General features: G+C 39.4%; 1 long non-coding RNA gene across 4 annotated transcripts; it reads left to right on the top strand.

Annotated features, from left to right (window-relative positions):
- Nucleotides 1-6,987: 6,987 nt before the first annotated feature.
- LOC141605583 (uncharacterized) lies at nt 6,988-17,610 on the top strand. Of its 4 annotated transcripts, none has more exons than XR_012526391.1 (7): nt 6,988-7,380; nt 7,466-7,680; nt 13,256-13,344; nt 14,681-14,741; nt 15,960-16,115; nt 16,931-17,029; nt 17,131-17,610. It is a non-coding gene; the product is annotated as an uncharacterized LOC141605583 (long non-coding RNA). The 4 variants fall into 4 exon arrangements; XR_012526393.1 differs by lacking the exon at nt 15,960-16,115 and having other exon boundaries at nt 17,131-17,174; nt 17,294-17,610; XR_012526394.1 differs by lacking the exon at nt 15,960-16,115 and having other exon boundaries at nt 14,681-14,745.
- The last annotated feature ends 1,266 nt before the right edge of the window (nt 17,611-18,876 follow it).

Genomic DNA, 18,876 nt, shown 5'->3' on the forward strand with positions numbered 1-18,876 from the left:
GGCTCTGCCGGGCGTTCTAGCACGCCCAGCTCCTTGTATCGCTCCGGACAAGTTGTTCGGAGCCACTCTATGGGCCCTGGTCACCTGTGGATGCGCTGCCGTCCCCGTCGTCGTGACAGGGTTAATCGGCGTGCTACCCATCAGGTCCAGGAATAGCTTTAATTTGGCCGCATCGACCACATGTCCCATGACAGTGACTTGGTCGGTAGGCGCGCGCGGTGTTCGCTCTTTTGGCATCCCGAGCGCCGTGTCAGTGACTCGGCCGGTGGGGGACTGCCCGATCTCAGAATTACGGAACGTGTCATCCTGGAAGAATGCAATTCCTTCACTCACAGTTTCTTGTTGCTTTGACATCTTCTTAGCTCGCCGAATGGTTTTTTTTTTTTTTTTTTTTTTTTTTGGTAATGTAGGTGAACAACTTTCAGTACGTGTCCCCACAGACGGCGCCAATTGTTCCGGGTGTAATTCCGGAGCAGGATTGTGACCACTTGAGCTTGTAGAATGATGTCGTTGCTCGTCTCTTCCTTTCACTCTTTCCAGTAAAGATGAACAAACTGAGGGCTCGGGTTGGGGCCGAGCGTACTCACTCCGACGCTCAAGTCAGTAAACTTAGAGAGATAAGTTGTATGTTTAACTTGGCAAAGTATATTGTAGAGAGATAAGGGAATTTTATAACAGATTTTCCAGTTGGTTTCTCAATGAGAGATGTGGAGTATTTATAGACTTTCACCTTTTGTCACGTAGTGGCCAAGTGGCGTAGCAGGTGGAAAGACTGTCTTACCCTCGGGCGAGGGACCCATGACAGGCCGACAGGCGTGGTTGACTCCATGCCGAGGGGACTGGATGCGAGTACACGGATATGCCTCTCGGCCCGGCCAGTTGCCGAGCCGAGACCCAAGTGACAGGCCGACAGGATTTGTCGGTTAGGCCGTTTTTCTTTTGACTTGTTGTCTTTTAGCTTTGACCTTGGTCAATATGTTGACTTGGTCAGCGGGTGCAGAATATGCCCCATCAATGGGGTTACAAGAATCATTATGGTTTGGACGGTTATGATCGCGTAAATTCATTGGTGGTGGTGGTGGATTTGGTATATGAGAAGGTGGTGTTTGAGGTGGGTTATTTGAAAGTTGGAAGTTGTGAAATGGATTTTCTATCGAAGGCTCAATTGTGATGTTTGGTTGTTGTTGAGTTGTGTTTTCAATGAGAGGTTGGATGGGTGGATTTTCTTGGTTTATGGTTGCTTGAGAAGAGGTTATAACCCTTGCAATGGTCCTATTCCTTAAGGCTCTAAAAAGCCTTTCGGGATAGGAGTCAAAGAGCAAAGCTTGGTGGTTCCTCCTAGGCATACAACTTGACAAACCGTAAGACTCCTAGTGCTTTTACACACTAGGGTGAGGCAAAAATCACACACACTCTACAAGAAGCACACAAACTACACAAACAAGCAAACAACAAGACTAAGACTAAGCCTAAGACTCTAACTAACTAAGCATAACCTAACACCATCCCCGGCAACAGTGTCATTTTGATGTGAGGGATTTGTCGTCGTTTCCCAATCAAAAACAAATTTATAAAACCCAATTAAAAGTAGTATTTAGTCGGGTGTCGAACACAAAGATGGCGGGGGTGTATACTTAGTCCGTTTAAGTCTCAATTTAGTCAAATAAAAATAAAGTTGATTAATTATAAACTAAGATGCAACAAGGTATAAAATTTAAACTAAATGAAATTGTTTTTTAATTAATAAGGGGAGGCTAAGGTCTTTGGGTTCACAAAGGGCAATTAGGGGGAGAAACAAGGTCTAACAAGAGAAGGGTAATAATGGTGGTCAAGGGTTTAAGAATAATTTCTTAGTCACCTTAAGCTCCTCAATAAGTTGTCACTTGGTCGAGATGAACTAGCTACAAATAAAGCATAAAGACTACCCAATAGCATGAGCACCAAGACGGATCGAATGCATCAAAGAGATGTTCTAACTTTCATTAAAACTCATCGATGAACACTTCTAAAACTATCTAATAGCACAATGCACCAAGGTAAGCCAAACATGTTAATGAAATGTCCAATTTTCATTGAGGCATTTCCACAAACACTTCAAATGCATTAAGAGTAGAAACCACATAATCACCCAATTCAAAAGGTTAACAACCCAAATTCATCCCCTTAATTACCCAAATTCCCCCTAGACCCTAGATTAGACTACTCACACATGTTCATGGGTGAGAAATTAACAACAAATTCCAACAACATGCAAGTAAACATTGTAAAATTGATAAAGATGGAAACTTTGAATGAATAACAATTAACCAACATAAGAAATGCAAACAAATGAAAGTAATGTAAACAAAAGATGAGAATTGTACCAACAAAGAGGAAAGTAGCAAGCTTGGATAATAATGGAAGAATGAATTTCTTCAAATCTTCAAAATACAACCCAAAATACTAATTGTAAACTATTGAGAAATGAAGAACTTGCATAAACAAAGGAAGATTTAAACTAATAATTAAAGAAAGATTACAACTTTTTATTGAATGAAAATGAGAGAGGAAATATTAGGGTTCTACAATTGTTGAGAAGAGGATAAACTAAGCTAGTCTAATTTCTAGTCTAATGTAAGGTAGTGTAAACTAATATGAGGTAGTGTAAGGTAATGTGTAATTCTTTATACTACTCTAATAATAATGATACTAATAATAATAATAATAATAATAATAATAATAATAATAATAATAATAATAATAATAATAATAATAATAACACTCAAAAACCAATTCCACGGCTCATAATCCAAAATCAAATAAAAGCAAAGACACAAAAGGAGGAAAAGGGGAACGACGGATTGACAAAACGCAGCAGGGGGGTTCTGTCGGTCAGCCGGCGGCCGAGGTTTATGCCGACAACGAGGGCAATGAAGCAAGGGGAAGAATTTGATGTGAAGTGTGTTATGCCGGTACGACGGCTGCCGGGGCACCGGTAGAATAGACAAAGATTGATGCGAAATTGTTGTTTTGGTGCGTTTATGCCGGTAGCGAGAACTTCACAAATTGAACCAAGACTTTGAAGTATTCCTTGCCGGTTGAAGGGCGGCTGCCGGTTGACCGGCATAGAGCACATATGCTTGTTGGCTTCTCGACTGATGCTCATGGTGGTGGTTTCTGCTGGTGACTGTTGCCTGACGGTGATTGTCGACCAAAAGGAGGTTGTGGTAGTTCACGGTGGAGATTAGACGAGTTGATGGTGATGTCGTGGGTGGTTGAGTAAGGAGCTGCTATTGATGAAGTCGAATTGGGTTGGTTGATTTATGGAGGTGATGGTGATGAATGCAGGACAAAGCAGGTGGTGAGTTGGACTCGGGTTCTTATTCCGAGTGCGAAAATGGGTGAATTTGATGGTGGTGGTTGTCGTATTGAAGGGTGGTTGAATTGAGGATGGCGGGGGGAAGGAAATGGCGGGGAAGTTCTTTGGTGGTGTTGGGTTATGGTTGTTAATGGTGGTGATGGCTGTTGATGTTGGGCTCGGGTTTTGGTATGCAGGGGAGGTGAAGGTAATGAATGATGAAGATGATGATGGACTGCACGAGTTGGTTTGTCGTGAATGGTGGTGGATATTGTTGATGACGATCTGCCTTGGCCGTGGGATTTATGTCGGGTTTCTGGGTTGCTTGGTGAAGGACGATGGTGGATGAAATGGTGATTGATGGTGGCCAAATTACAGGAGGGAAACGTGGATGAGGTTGAGCTGATGATGAAGGTGAAGGCGTAAATGGTTGTTTGCAGGTGCGGGTTTCGGGTTGAGGTGAGTGTGATGATGGAGATGAAGGGGAAACAGAGGAGGTAATTGTAAGCTTAGGGACGAGAGCCATGGTGATTCGAGATGAAGCTTTGTTGCTTGATATTGTTGATGTCGAAGTTGCAGTTGTTGTTGATGTGGGAAACGGAGGAGATGGTTGCTGCTGTTGACTGTTGAATGGGTGGACATGGTCAACTTTGACCTCGACATTGCTGCTTCATTTGCTTCACAAGATTACTCAAACCTGCCTTAATTCCGTCTTAAACCGATTTGCTCTTTACTTTCCGACTCATCTACAAATTAAATTAATAAAATAATACTAACATTATATAAAATCCGACTAAATATTAAATATAATTACGAGGACTAATTATTATAAATTAGTTAATTAAATGAGCTTTTTAAACAATTAAGCACGCAAAATCGAGTCGGAATAAAATATAAATGCGGGGTAAAAAGCGACTAAATACTACTCATCACTGCACAACAACGAGCAATAATGGAAGAGGGTGTTGCGAATATGTAACACTCCGTTCTTACTCGGCCAAGGTAAACGGAAGGTGTCACCATCTCGGTTTCCCGAGGCAGTGAATCAGAACTACATTTAAGTACCATTTTATATAAATAACATGTATAATGAATTACATACATAATAAATGAATGATATAAGTCATGACTACTACAACCTTTCTAATACAACTGTGTCGACTACTATACAATGACTCCAATGAACTCCAAAGCTCGTGAGCTTGACCCGTCCCGCTCGACACTAAAACCAACCTTTACTAAAACATCTCCCCATATGATCGGAAATATCATATGGATCAACACAGGCCAGTGAGATCCCGTGAAAAATCTCAATTTTAAAATTAATAAATAATAGGAGTCGCCAATAGGTTTTATAAAAAAAATACAAAAATAAGTTAAAGGAAAAAAGCCCCTTTTGATCCCTGGAATGGGGACTGATCCGTCACTCCGGTCTGAACAAAGATTGCGGATTCGGGGGTAAAGGTACGGTCAGGGAAGGTGTTAGGCACCCGGACCGCCCATCAAACTGGCGACCTCTACTACTTATTTATAATATTATATATTTGACGATATAAACAAAAAAACACGTTTTTTTAAACAATTTTATACAAACTATTTACAAACAACGAAAGTTAAATTACGATAATATAAGAAGTAAGGAATATATATGACACACTCAGGCCTACCTGAATACGGCGTTTCGACAATTAGCTTACTCGAACGGACTTTAGGGCGTCTTTATGCTGAAAATAGGGTGGGTGTATGTATGTGAGGGTATTCTGGGAAGGTAGTATTTTGTATGGAATAGTATTTTCTGAAAAGGTAGTATATTTCTATGAATTTTCTGTGTGTTTATAAGGGTGTAAAGGGGAGTATTTATACTAGTTAGGACGAGAGTATTTGACAAGATCTGGAATTTTTGTATAATAAAACTATCCTATACAAGTTCATCCGTAAACTCATGTAGAAGATAGAATTTCCGAAATATTTAGCTGGCTTTTTTATCTCTTTGATTTTTCAATTGACATTCTCCTGTAACTCTGCTACTCGGCAAACTTCATCCGCAAGTTGACTAGTTGAATCTCCTATATGGAGTACGTTTCCCTAATAGTATGGTAATCAAATTTCCTATTGTTGTCGGAAACGTCCTTGCACACCATCATGCCTCAACAAAAATAATTAACTTTATTTGGCTGGGCTATTAATTTACCAAAAAGAGGGATAAGGCCTTGGAATTATAAGGTGTATGCTTATTATTTGGCCCGATTAAGTGTCGTATTGAGTACGACCCATAAAATATGTATAACTCCTCAGCATTGTTTACGGTTTTATGCCGTCGAACATAAAATATTACTCTCATAATCAATTAAAAGAGGCTAAGCATGTAGTAAGTTGTCGATGTGGACTGGGTAATAAAATGGTTGTTCTTGGGATATTTTGAGCATAAATAACCTTATATTAAGTTCAAGTAAGTTTCACTCCGAATAAAATAAGGGCCTCATCATCGGGTGTTCAAAGGCCGGTAGACATTTTGAGGTGTCTACAAAAGCCCCCACTTTGACCGAGTCTGAGTAAGACGAAGGTCAAAGTAGTCCGGTCGGGACAGATAAAGGATAAGAAACGTACCTGGGTCTCTTATATTACCTGTCTGGAACAGCTTGAATCTGGCTTAGCAAAATTTTGTTTTACTAATTTGGAATGAAGCTGGAACTTGTGCAACGAAACTTTGGCATAGTGAAACTTTGTTTCACTGGTTTGGAACTGGTATAGCAAAACTTTGTTTTGCTGTCTGGAATAGCTAAACTTTGTTTAACTGATCTGGAACCTGGTATAGCTAAACTTTGTTTAGCTGGTCTGGATCTGGTAGAGCGAAACTTTGTTTTTGCTGGCCTGGAATCTGGTATAGCCAAACTTTGTTTAGCTGGTCTGGAATCTGGTTAACTAAAACTTTGTTTCACTTAAGAGTGTACCTACAAAATTTGATTTCACAAGCTCGAATGCGTGTCAGGGCCCGCCGACCAAAGCAATTTCAAAATTTTATTTTGAAAAGGGATTAAAATGTAATAATTTGATTTTACAAACTAGGATTTGCAAAATTTTATTTCGCAAAAGGCTAAGTTCAGAAAATTTTATTTTAAGAACTCAAATGCATGTCAAGGCCTGCCGACTAAAGAATTTCAAAATTTTATTTTGAAAAGGATGGATAAGATCGTAAAATTTTATTTTACAAACTTAGATACGTGTCAGGGCCCGCCGACCGATAAGTTTGAAAATTGTAAAATTTTATTTCGCAAAAAGGGCAAGTTCAGAAAATTTTATTTTAAGAACTCAAATGCATGTCAGGGCCTGCCGACCAAAGGATGGAAAATTGCAAAATTTATTTCGCAAATGGGCAAGTTCAGAAAATTTCATTTTAAGAACTCAGATGCATGTCAGGGCCTGCCGACCAAGGAATTCAAAATTTTATTTTGAAAAAAATAAGATGATTTGAGGATCGTAAAATTTTATTTCACGTTAAGAGATGGAAAAATCGCACAATTTTGATTCTCGCAAATAGAAAGGCGATCAATTTTATTTCACGGAGAAAAGAGGAGTGAATGAATCATTTAATCAGTGAACTTGTTTAGTGGACCAATTTCATTGAACAAAAAAAAGTCACGTGTCCACAGTTAGGACTTGTTTTAACCAAAAAAAACCTAGATTTCTTCCCCAATTATTTTGCTTCACCCATCAAGCTCCCTTCCTATTTCCTAATTATTTTTCTTTAATCCCTTCCAATCAATCGTCACCTCGAATTGATTTTTACTTCAATTTTAATTCGCCTGTTGTTGGCCATCAGAGAAAAGTTCGACCCATGCGACTATCATTATATGGGATGAAATCAACACGGATTGTACCGCCATATCCATCGTTCTAACTCCGGGTCAGTAACGAGGTGACGGACAAAGGACCACCATATGTGGTTGATCTTGCTTGCTCCTGAAATAAAATGAAATCAGCGGAGTTGTGCCGCCGCGTTGACTGATTGACGACTAGATGATCTATTACGGAGCACAATCGAAGTAAGTGTCTCCTTTTTTTTCGATTGATTTTGAACTTATGCGCTTTAAATGACTGCTGTACTATCCTGATATGGGACGATATCAGTTGTGCGCCGCCATAGCCGTCATATGCATGTCGATTTTGGGACAAGATGATTGACGACGGAGCACTGTCGATCTTTGGCTACTGATATGGGATGAAATCAGTGTGGGTTGCGCCGTTTTGGCCGCTACATGGCATGTCGATTGGCGATCGGATGACTGATGATGGAGCATTGTCGAACAAGTTAAATATTTCTTGGCATCAGCTTCGATCAAGCTGTGAGTATTTTCGTCTCTTTATTGACTGATTCATATTTATGCCTCTTTTCTTTGTTTTATTTCTTTACTGGTCAAGTTGTTTGCTTGATTATACGATTAAACTGATAGTTTTATTGGTCTTGCGAATCAAGTAACGTGCTTGATAATACGACTTAACTGATAGCGCAATTAGACATTAATGCAAATTATTCATGCTGAATGACACAAATAGTATATGCTAATTATGCAAAGGATACATGTTGATGCACTTTCGACAATGAAGACCACACTAAAATAATTAATGACGCATTTGTTTTCAATCAAAAAAAAAAAAAAAACTAGATAAATTTGTGTTACATCTCCATTACTAGTTCTGTTAAATAAAAATGAAAGACGGTGCTGTTGAGCATGATCCAGGACAGGGACGGAGTATTCGACTTCAGATTTTTCTTAGAAAGTTCAGCTTATCGACTTCTATTAGAATTTTTAAATCTCAGTAGCTATTCCTATTCTGCACCTGACAAGGATGGGTATCTGGTAACTCCGTATTTAATACGGATAAAGATTTCTACTAGCCTCCAACCTTCTTCTCTTTAAATAGCACTCTCTCTTTAAACTTCTCCACCTCAAAATTTTCTCTTCACTCACAATGTCTCAAAATTTTGAAAACGCTCTAAAATTATGGCTTGACAACCTCACGAAGGATGAAAAGGACTACGTCATTGGTGTTCAGCTGGGACCCTTGCTGCTATCACTGAAACAAGTTAAGATCTGCTGGGAATTTTTACGCGCTGCTGCCTTATTTTGGGATCCTGAAGTGCACGTTTTCCGCTTTGGCGATCGTGAGATTTGTCCCATGACGGAAGAATTTAGTGCCATCCTAGGATTATCTATTCAGTCTCCTCTCGCCCTTCCTAACCTTGATGACGAGCTGAGAAAGGATTTCAGAGACTATCTGGGTATTACCAGTCGTTTAGACGAGTTTCTAAATGGTCGTAGAGTGAATCTCTGTCGTCTGATTGCGCACTTCACTTCCCCTTGCTACCCTAGGACTGTTATTGATTCCCGTTATAAAAAACGATCACTGGTGTTATGCCTATTGAATCGCTTTCTCTTCGTAAGTCCTTCTACTATTTTTGGCCATGGCTGTCTTCTTAAAGTAGTTAAACACATGCGCAACGACTGCTCCCCCATGGCCTTGGTTTTAGTTGAAACCCTTCATTGTTTGGATACCTTGCGACGTAATCCAAAGGCTGTGTTTTGTGGTAGCCCCCTATTACTTCAGGTAATTCCTTTTTTAGTGTCACAACCCACCTGTTCTCCTCCTTTTTTTTTCCTTTTCAGTTTTTTTTTTCTTCGACCTGTTGTGGGTCGTCTTGAAACAGTTTCAATTAATCCTTGTCCTAGGTGTGGCTGCAAGAGCACATGCGACTACTTGAACAACCTCTTGATCCCTTGTCTTATCAACCCCATAGCTTCGCTGGAAGGCAAAGGGTCATCAAAGGAGAGCGATCGCTTAGCTTTTGGAGGGACTGGATGAGCAATGAATTCCCAATCCGTTGGACTATACCATGGTGGCGTATCCATGCTATGACTGCCCCGAGATCCTCTGTTGCGTATTATAGGCTACCTGGGCTTACTCATTCCTCTTTTATATTTCCTTCTCGCTTATTATGACAATTTGGGCGTACACAACGAGTTCCTTCCTTAGACACTATTTCTCTTGGAATTTCTCCAATGACTCACACTTATTTACGTAACTGGTACCAATATTGGAATGCGCGTGTGACGTGGACTGTGAAAAAGAATTCTGACTCAACATACATAAGCCAGCATTATAAGGCCTGGATGATTTCACACTCGGTAGAAGAGCGTGAATCAGCTCGCCAAGCAGAACGTGGGCTACAACTTGATGCTATTGAGGTGAGAGAAGGACCTGACCTGACTCTTAAAACTCCAGACTTAAGGAGAGGACACAAAAGTGGGGGAGACAGAAGTTTGGTTTGGAAAAGAAAGAAGGATCAGAATGACCCGGATGATCCGAATGAACCTAGGAAGAAGAGTGCAGCTAACAAACCGAAAGAGTGACAAGTGGAATCTTTAATAACAACAGCTATAGCCATAGGGCTGATATAAGAGAAATTATGCATTCTCAAATGTTAATGTAGGAATTACTTTATTGCAATTATAGATTCTAGACACGGAATAAGTGAGACGATTATTAGTTTCCTCAGATTAGTTGCCATCTTTATGGTATTTTTTTTTTTGCAAACTCCTAAATTGGGAGCGACATATATTACAACCTTCTTATGGATTTGCTATTAAAACTTGTTATGGGTTCTCTTTAAGTCTGTTTTCTATTTTATTTCCTCTTTTGTTTTTTTTAAGAAGACCTGAGAGGGGTCTCTTGATGCCACATAAGTCAGCCTCCTTTTTTTTTGTTTTACTGCTGCCACTTGTTATGCTATTTTTTTTTGCCCCCCCTTTTTTTTTCCGACCTGGTGTGGGTCGTTTCCCTGTTTTTCTTTTATACATAATATTTTTTTAACTGATCAAGATTGGTTAATTGACTGAACTCAACCCCTTCAATAACTATTAATTGCACTGCTCCTCCTCTTAAGATCTTTTTAATTATGTATGGACCTGCCCGGTTTGGTTTGAACTTACCTCTCGGGTCTCTGGCCGGTGCCCTTATTTCTTTAAGAACTAAATCACCCTCTTTTAAGTTCCTTGCCCTGACCTTTTTATTAAAAGAACGAGAAATTCTTCGCTGGTATAACTGAACCTGGTTGAGAGCCGCGAGTCTTTTCTCATCTATTAATAACAATTCTTCATATCGAGCTTGCACCCAATCGACTTCTGGTATTTGGCTTTCCAGTGCGATTCTAAGGGAGGGAATTTCAAGTTCTATAGGAAGCACGGCCTCCATACCGTAGACTAGAGAATATGGTGTTGCTCCTGTTGATGTTCTAACTGATGTGCCATAACCCCATAAAGCAAATGGCAATTTTGCAGGCCAATCATGATACTTTTCTGTCATCTTTTCAATTATAGTTTTCACATTTTTATTCGCTGCTTCAACTGCCCCATTCATTTGTGGTCTATACGTAGACGACTTACGCTGCTGGATCTTGTAATGCGTTAGTAAGGCAGCCACATCTTTCTTAAAATGGGAACCATGATCACTAATCAACTCATGAGGGACACCATACCTACATATTATATTTTCGGTGATGAACTTGGCAACATGTTTAGAAGTCAAGGTAGCATAAGACGCTGCCTCAACCCACTTAGTAAAGTAGTCGATTGCTACTAATATAAATTCATGTCCTCCGGTTCCTTTGGGAGTGATTTTGCCAATTATATTTATGCCCCATATCGAAAATGGCCAAGGTGATGCCAAATTATACAGCAATGAAGGTGGTATATGCTGTGCATTGACATAAATCTGGCATTTATGACACCTCTTAACGTATTGTGTACAATCATGTTCCTGTGTCAACCAAAAATATCCTATTCGCATTATCTTTTTAGCTAGCATCCGGCCGTTCATGTGCGGTCCGCAACTACCATTATGCACTTCTTCCATAATTCTTTTAGCTTCATTTTCATCCACACATAAAAGTAATATCCCTTGCTGAGAATTCTTGTACAACTTTCCTTAACTAAGAATAAATTGTGCTACAAACCTTTTGATAGCGCGCTGTGTCCTGACATCAGAATCTAGCGGAAAGCCTCTTCCTAAATAGTAGTTCAATACGTCTATGAACCATGGTGCGGCATCACCAGAAACTGTATCATCAAGGGCCATACAGTATGCTGGTTCCTCTCTTCTTTCAATGCATAATGGGATATTTTCTAATTCATTTGGAATATTGATCATCGACGCCAATTTAGCTAGAGCATCTGCAAATTGGTTTTCATCTCGGGATAAATAAATGAACTTCGGATCGTCAAAATGCCTGAGAATGGTTTCGAGGTACGTTTGGTAAAGTGCCAGGCCCTCACTTTTGACTTTCCATTTTCCCAAAATCTGATTTATAACGAGTGACGAATCGCCGTATACTCTCAAGTTTTTAATCCCCAAGGCTGTTGCCGCTCGAAGTCCTAATATACACGCTTCATATTCTACTTCATTATTTGTGACGCTAAAATCTAACTTGACTGAAAGAGGGGTATGTGCCCCATCAGGTGAAATCAAAAGTACACCTATGCCATATCCTTTTTGATTTGATGCGCCATCGAAAAATAACTGCCACGCTTCATCATCTATAACAAATATTTCCTCGTTAGGGAAGTTGTATGCTTCCTGTTTGTCTTCCGAAACGGGAAAATCAGCTAGGTAATCAGAAATTGCCTTTCCCTTAATCGATTTAAGAGCCATAAATGTAAGATCGAACTCAGCAAGCATCATGGTCCATCTTATTATTCTGCCGCTAAGAACTGGCTTTTCAAAGAGATACTTAAGAGGGTTCATTCGTGATATGATATGAATTGTGTGGGTCAACATGTAGTGCCTTAACTTCTTGGTGGCCCACACTAATGCTAGACAGGATTTCTCGATTGGAGAATAATTGGTTTCGTATTCCAGGAATTTTTTGCGCAGGTAGTAAATTGCTTTTTCTTGACCATCTTGAACTTGTGCTAACATTGCACCCATTGATGTCTCGGTTACTGTCAAGTATAAGAGAAGTGGTAGTCCAGGTCTTGGAGGGACCAGGATTGGTGGGTTTTCTAAGTATTTTTTTACTTTTTCAAATGCTTGCTGACATTGTTCATCCTATTCAAGGGATGCCCCTTTCTTTAGTTTCTTAAAAATTGGTTCACACACCATGGTAAGCTTGGATATAAAACGACTAATGTATTGTAACTGCCCGAAAAATGCCCGAACTTGCTTCTCTGTTTTTGGTGGTGGCATATTTCTAATTGCCTTGATCTTGGATGGATCAGCCTCAATGCCTCTATTACTAACAACATATCCTAAAAGCTTCCCAGAGGTAACCCCGAAAGCACATTTTTGCGGGTTGAGTCGAACATTATATTTTCGGAGCCTATCAAAGAATTTTTGTAATGCGGTCGTATGTCCTTCTCTATCCAATGACTTTACTATCATATCATCTACATAGACCTCGACCTCCTTGTGCATCATGTAATGCAATAGTGTCGTGGCGGTCCTTTGGTAAGTGGCTCCCGCATTTTTAAGTCCAAATGGCATAACCGTATAACAATATGTTTCCCATTCAGTGATGAATGTAGTTTTCTCCATATCTTCCTTGGCCATTTTAATTTGATTATACCCCGCGTAACCATCCATAAAAGAAAGTAGAGCGTGACTAGCCAGCCGTGTTGTCCACTAAAATGTCAATGTGGGGTAGTGGAAAGTTGTCTTTTGGACTTGCTTTATTAAGGTCCCTATAGTCAACACACATTCTGAACCTTCCGTCTTTTTTGGATACTGGAACAACGTTTGCCACCCACTCCGGGTAGTTAGCTACTCTTATAAAACCTGCATCTAATTGCTTTTGTATTTCCTCTTTTATTTTTAATGCCCATTCTGATTTCATCCTTCTAAGTCTCTATTTTATGGGTTTTGCAGCAGGATATAGTGGGATAGTATGTTCAGCAATCTCTCTGTCTATGCCGGGCATATCTTTATAAGACCAGGCAAATACGCCGCGATATTCTGTGAGTACTTTAATCAAACTTGCTCGTTCTTCTGAGTTTAGTGACAACCCAATCTTTATTTCTTTCTTATCTTGATCAGTGCCTATGTTTATTAATTCTGTTTCCTCAATTATTGATGTTTTATTCTTCTGATGTGTTAATGCTTTTATTATATCTTTTGGCAACTCATCTTCATTGGAAACTAAACAATCAGAATAAGATATGGGAGAGGTAGGAGAACCAGACAAGTAATTGAAAGCTATTTTATTATCCTTGGAAAGAAATACATTAAGGAGTAGATCACTAGGCTTGGAATTTGAACTTGAATTAGAATTAATAGGGGAACTCCCCGATTCAGCATGAAAAGAAATAAGGTTAAACCCCGACTCATTTAGTACACTAGACTTGATAATACTAGACTCGATAGAGGTATGGAAGGTTGAAAACCCCTACTTGCGCTCTGACTGACTCTCTGTCTCAGACTCGGTTTCAGATTCGGGTTCGGACTCAGCTTCCTTAAACATAGGCCCTTCTCCCACACTGATTTTGATACTCTTTCCATTAGTTGTAGTCCACTTCTAGGTATTACGCCATCCACTCTCCATGTTATTATTGCAATGGGCTGTGATTAGCTTAGAAGGGTCAAAGTTGCTGTCTTGAAGTGCCATGACAAAATGGTCTGAGTGTTTTATAGGTGCCTGTCCAAAGAGTAAACCAAAGGCATTATTATTTGTTTTTAGAATCCAATCTTTGGTTGGCATTTTTAATGGGAGGGGAGGTGCCTCCTCATAAAAGTGACAGTCCTCAAATATTTCAAATCCGGGAACTTTCTGTTTTGTCTTTTCGACAAAGAATGGTTCTAGAAAGTTAAAATATGGAAAATAATCACCTTCTTTGACAAATTGTCCATTTAATATGTTTGGATATGCACCTATTGTTTGGCTTGTAGGTCTATTGTCTCTCTTAGCAGCTTTTTCCTTCATTCTTTTTGTCAATGCTTCTCTTATTTCTTTCTTGGATGGCTGATACCCTAAACCAAAGAGGTCGTGTTTGATTCGGTTAAGTGAAGGGTTGGATGCCCTTCTAGGCGTCTTACCAAGTGTTGTCTCATGCATGTAGCCACTATTTTTCATTATTAAGTTCACAGTGGTGTTTGTATAATAGGGGCTAGTTTTTTATTAATGGGCTGTGACTCGTCTTCTATGAAAGCGACCTCTTCGATGAAACCCCATAGGTCTACATCATCTTCACCATGGTTAACTTGTAATACTGGATTGGGTGTGATTTCAACTCTGGCAGGTGATGCATCTAGAGTAATTACTGATCCTTGAATTATCATTTTGACTTTTTGATGCAGGGATGAAGATATGACATTAAGCTCATGAAGCCACGACCTTCCTAGAAGAAGATTATATGAGGCAAGTATGTCGATCACCAGAAACGTGACTTTCTTTTCTATGGGTCCAGTAGTTACATTAGTTGTTAACAGCCCCAATACGTCTCTACGTGTGTTGCCATATGCACGAACAATCCGATTAGTCTTCTTAAAGTCTTTTTCTTCAAAGCCTAAAGCTTGGGCTGTTCTGAGTGGGCATAGGTTTACTGCCGATCTATTATCAACTAGTGAGAGGGGCACATATTTTTTGTTGCATAGTGTAGTTAGGTAGAGTGCCTTATTATGCTTTATACCCTCTGGGGGTAAATCTTTATCAGAGAACGCGACAACGGGCGCCTCTCTGTCTATTGTCAAATAACTGGCCAACTCAGCCGGAGTAGTTTCAGATGGGACACTCATACTTGTCAATGCATTTAGAATAGCTTGTCTATGTTCCAGTGAGTTGCATAATAAGTCCCAAACAGTAATGTCAGCTTTTAATTTCTTGAATAACTTAATGAGAGCATCATCTTCCTGTGCATTTTTACTTTCACCTTCTTTATTTTGCATGGCCTGGGATGGGCTTGCGTCATTAGGTTTATAGGGCCTACCTGAGTGAGTCAGATGTTGTACATTATTCTGGTCAGGTTCATTAACAGTGTTGTCTTCACCTTCATTGTCTGCCCAAATTTCACGGGACTCACGTTCTTCATCACCCTAAATATCATGAGTTGTATCATCATCTTCCCATTCGTCCTCCTCATCACTCATCCATAAACCCATAACATCATATATAAACTGTGCCGGGTCAGTATACACAGAGTCATTAGCTAAGATGGCCAGAACGTCTCCGAGTGGATTTTTATTATTGTTTGGCTTTCGAGCTGCTTTGGGTAAAGGGATAGTGCGATTATCAATTAAATTTTGGATAACATGCCTTAAGGTGAAGTAGTAATCCGTATCATGCCCTTTACCTTTGTGATATTTACAATATTCATTTTCTCTCCATTTCGGACTTTTGTTTGTTGGATCTGGAGTGGGTCCAATAGGTTTTATATATCCTTCCTTAATTAATCGGTCCAGTGCTCGTGACAGGCTCATACCTAGATCAGTGAACTCCCTTCTTGGTTTTTATTCCACGGCATTTACTGAATCTCCCCTTTAGAGGTTGAAGCAAAGTTTTTCTTATCTTTGTTAAAGCAACCTTTGGACTGATTTTTTTGCAGTAGACTCGACAACATCATCTTCTATTTGTATACAGATCTTGTTTAGCCGAGCAAAGGATTCAATTCCTGCATAGCGCAGGTGTGATTTATAAGGTTCTCGCAAATTTTTCACAAAAATATCCACCTGTTCGGGTTCAGGCGGTCTTTCAATCATTTTTGCAGCTTTATTCCTCCATCGAGCTAAGAAATCTGTAAAACCTTCCTTCTCAGTTTGTTTCGTAACTTCTAACTCTCGCCTTGTGATTAAGAAGTCTGCATTGCTGGAATATTGTGTCAGAAATTCTTTTTTTATGTCTTCCCAATTAGAAACACGTATAGGATCTAGGGAGAAAAACCTATTCTGGGCTACATTTTCTAGAGTGGAAGGAAAAATAGCCGGAAAAACGAATGCATCTACTTCTTTTAAGGCCATTGCTTGTACAAAGCTCCTTATGTGGTGAGCTGGATGCTCGATCGCCTTGAATTTTGGTAGGTCAGCGGTCGTAAATTTAGGGGGTAGTTTGCCTTGCATGTTCGGCATGTTGAATTCAACATCGAGTAGGTCAGCATACTTGGTATTTCTTTTGATAGGTTTCTCCATGTCCTTGAGCTTTTTGGTTACGCCATCCTCACCACTAGCGTCATCCTTGATTTTGTCTTCTATGGATGACAATCGGTCGGTCAAAATGGATAGAGCATTCTTAAGGTCTTTGACCGATTCTTCGAGCGATATGGTGACTGGTGGTTGGGTTACAAGTACGGCTTGCGGTATACTAATTAGTCTCCCTTTACCTTTCTCTCGTCCCCAAGCTGGAGTGACTAATAAGTTTGGGTCTTTTTTACGCCTCCCTATCCTGGATCATGACATCTTAGCTTTAGAGAAGGATTTTTTTTTATTATAGCAAACAGGACTAGAATGGAGTAAGTGAATGCACATGTACAACTCCCTATAATGACAATTTTATTGATGTATGAGATCTGAATACAAGTGCCTAATAACCTCTTTTTTTTTTTTACACATGCTCAGGTACTACTACTTATGTACTGGACTGGGAGTATGCAAAGGACGACACTATATGCGAATGCTGACAGGAAATGCTGCCACTACCTAGATACAATTCCTAAGGTATATACTCTATATGAGGCAAATGTCGAACCACCTATAAGTCAGAACTAAGTGATGCATACAAGATGTAATGCATGTATTATTATTTTTTTCATATGCAGGACTGATTGAAGGTCTGAAAGACGGACTGACAGACGATGAGTGGGTCTGAACTTCTTAGACGCATGCTATACTTATGATGTTATAAGTAGAGGCTTATTCTATTTACAAAAGGAAACTTTAGACGTGCATGTATTATTTTTTTTAGACTTGTCACCTGTGCAGGTGTGACGGATGGACTAACGTGCTGACGGACTCATGAACTAATGCGCTGCACTGTGGACTAGCTAAATGCAGAACTTATTAATATGCCTATTTACTGTCCTAGACTCGTAGGTGCCTAATTATGTATACAAGCATGCCACCTGCTAGATGCAAAGACTAAGGTAAGTTTTTGCCTATACAGGAAGAGGAAGGTGTGCTACTGTATGTGCTATGCAGACACTGGAGCATAGATGTTTTTTTTCTTTTTTTTAAGGTTATTTAACAAGAATAATCCAAACTATAGGTGATCTTCTTATAATAATCCCTACTTTATTTAATCTCATAATAACCCAATTATGTCCCGCATCTTCTCAAACTACTCTTAGCAACCTGTTACCTGTTCAACAGGTGACACTTTGGAAGAAATAAATATTCTAAAAAGCCTTCTAAAAATCATTAAAACAAATGAATGATTTACTCCATCCTCTTCATCCCTGTAAGTCATCCAGTCCTCCATCGACCATCACCAACGCCAAACCCACCCCCGTCGAGCTGCTGCTGCCACCACCACACCACTACCAACACCAATCCAACACCACACTCTTATCATACCACCGCCAAAATCGCCTGACCACATAACTCTTATCCGCAACAACCACACTAGAAATCCCGTCATCACACTGACCACTACGTCGACATAAACGACAATCACCATATTAGGTGTATGAGGTTGGAGAATACCATGGTGGTGGTAGTTTTCAAAATTTTCGTTTATATTATTGTAGATCTGAAATTTAGATCCGAATAAAATACAAATTTTTTGTTTTTGGAAGCCCGAACGTCGTTGATCGTCGTGGTGTGCAACTTGTCGTAGCCGCCATTTCTGATGGATTTTCCGGGGATTTGGTGTGTGGTTAGCAGGCGGGAAGAAGCTCCGACGAGGTCATGAGGTACGGTGAAATTAGAGGAATAGAGAGGGCAAATTAATGTTTTTATAAGGAAATAAGAGATGTTAAGCGATAATATGATCAATTTGGTGCTATTGCTGGCAGAGATTGGTAATGACACATCATAGCTCCTTTTTTGCTTCTATGGAGCATACTCTTGATTGTTTGGATATCGGCAAGTGTAGCCAAGCACAAATGGACCACATACTCTAGTTTTTGGTTGATCTAATTTAGGACATTTTGTTATATAGATTTATCATAAATTTGATCCATTTGGTATCATATATTGATACATGAATTATGAGGTTCTGGGTAATGGTGACTTTGTACTATTGAATAAGAAATGAAGACATTAGATAGATTGAAGAAATAAAGATGGAAGAAGAAGAGGAAGGAATCAGGAAAAAATAGAAAACAAATGGATTATGTAGTAACCTGTTGAGAAACCTGTGATATCAGGTCAATTATGGGATCGGTTTAGTACAAGTTAAATGATGACAAAGTTCGGATTTTTCTCAGTTAAACATTAGGTTGGATTAATATGAGAAGATGAGGCATAGGTTGGATTATTCCTATAAAATAACCCTTTTATATATATATATATATATATATATATATATATATATATATATATATATATATATATATATATATATA

The sequence above is a fragment of the Silene latifolia genome, chromosome 1, assembly GCF_048544455.1.
Source record: "Silene latifolia isolate original U9 population chromosome 1, ASM4854445v1, whole genome shotgun sequence".
Taxonomy (NCBI): Eukaryota; Viridiplantae; Streptophyta; class Magnoliopsida; order Caryophyllales; family Caryophyllaceae; genus Silene; species Silene latifolia.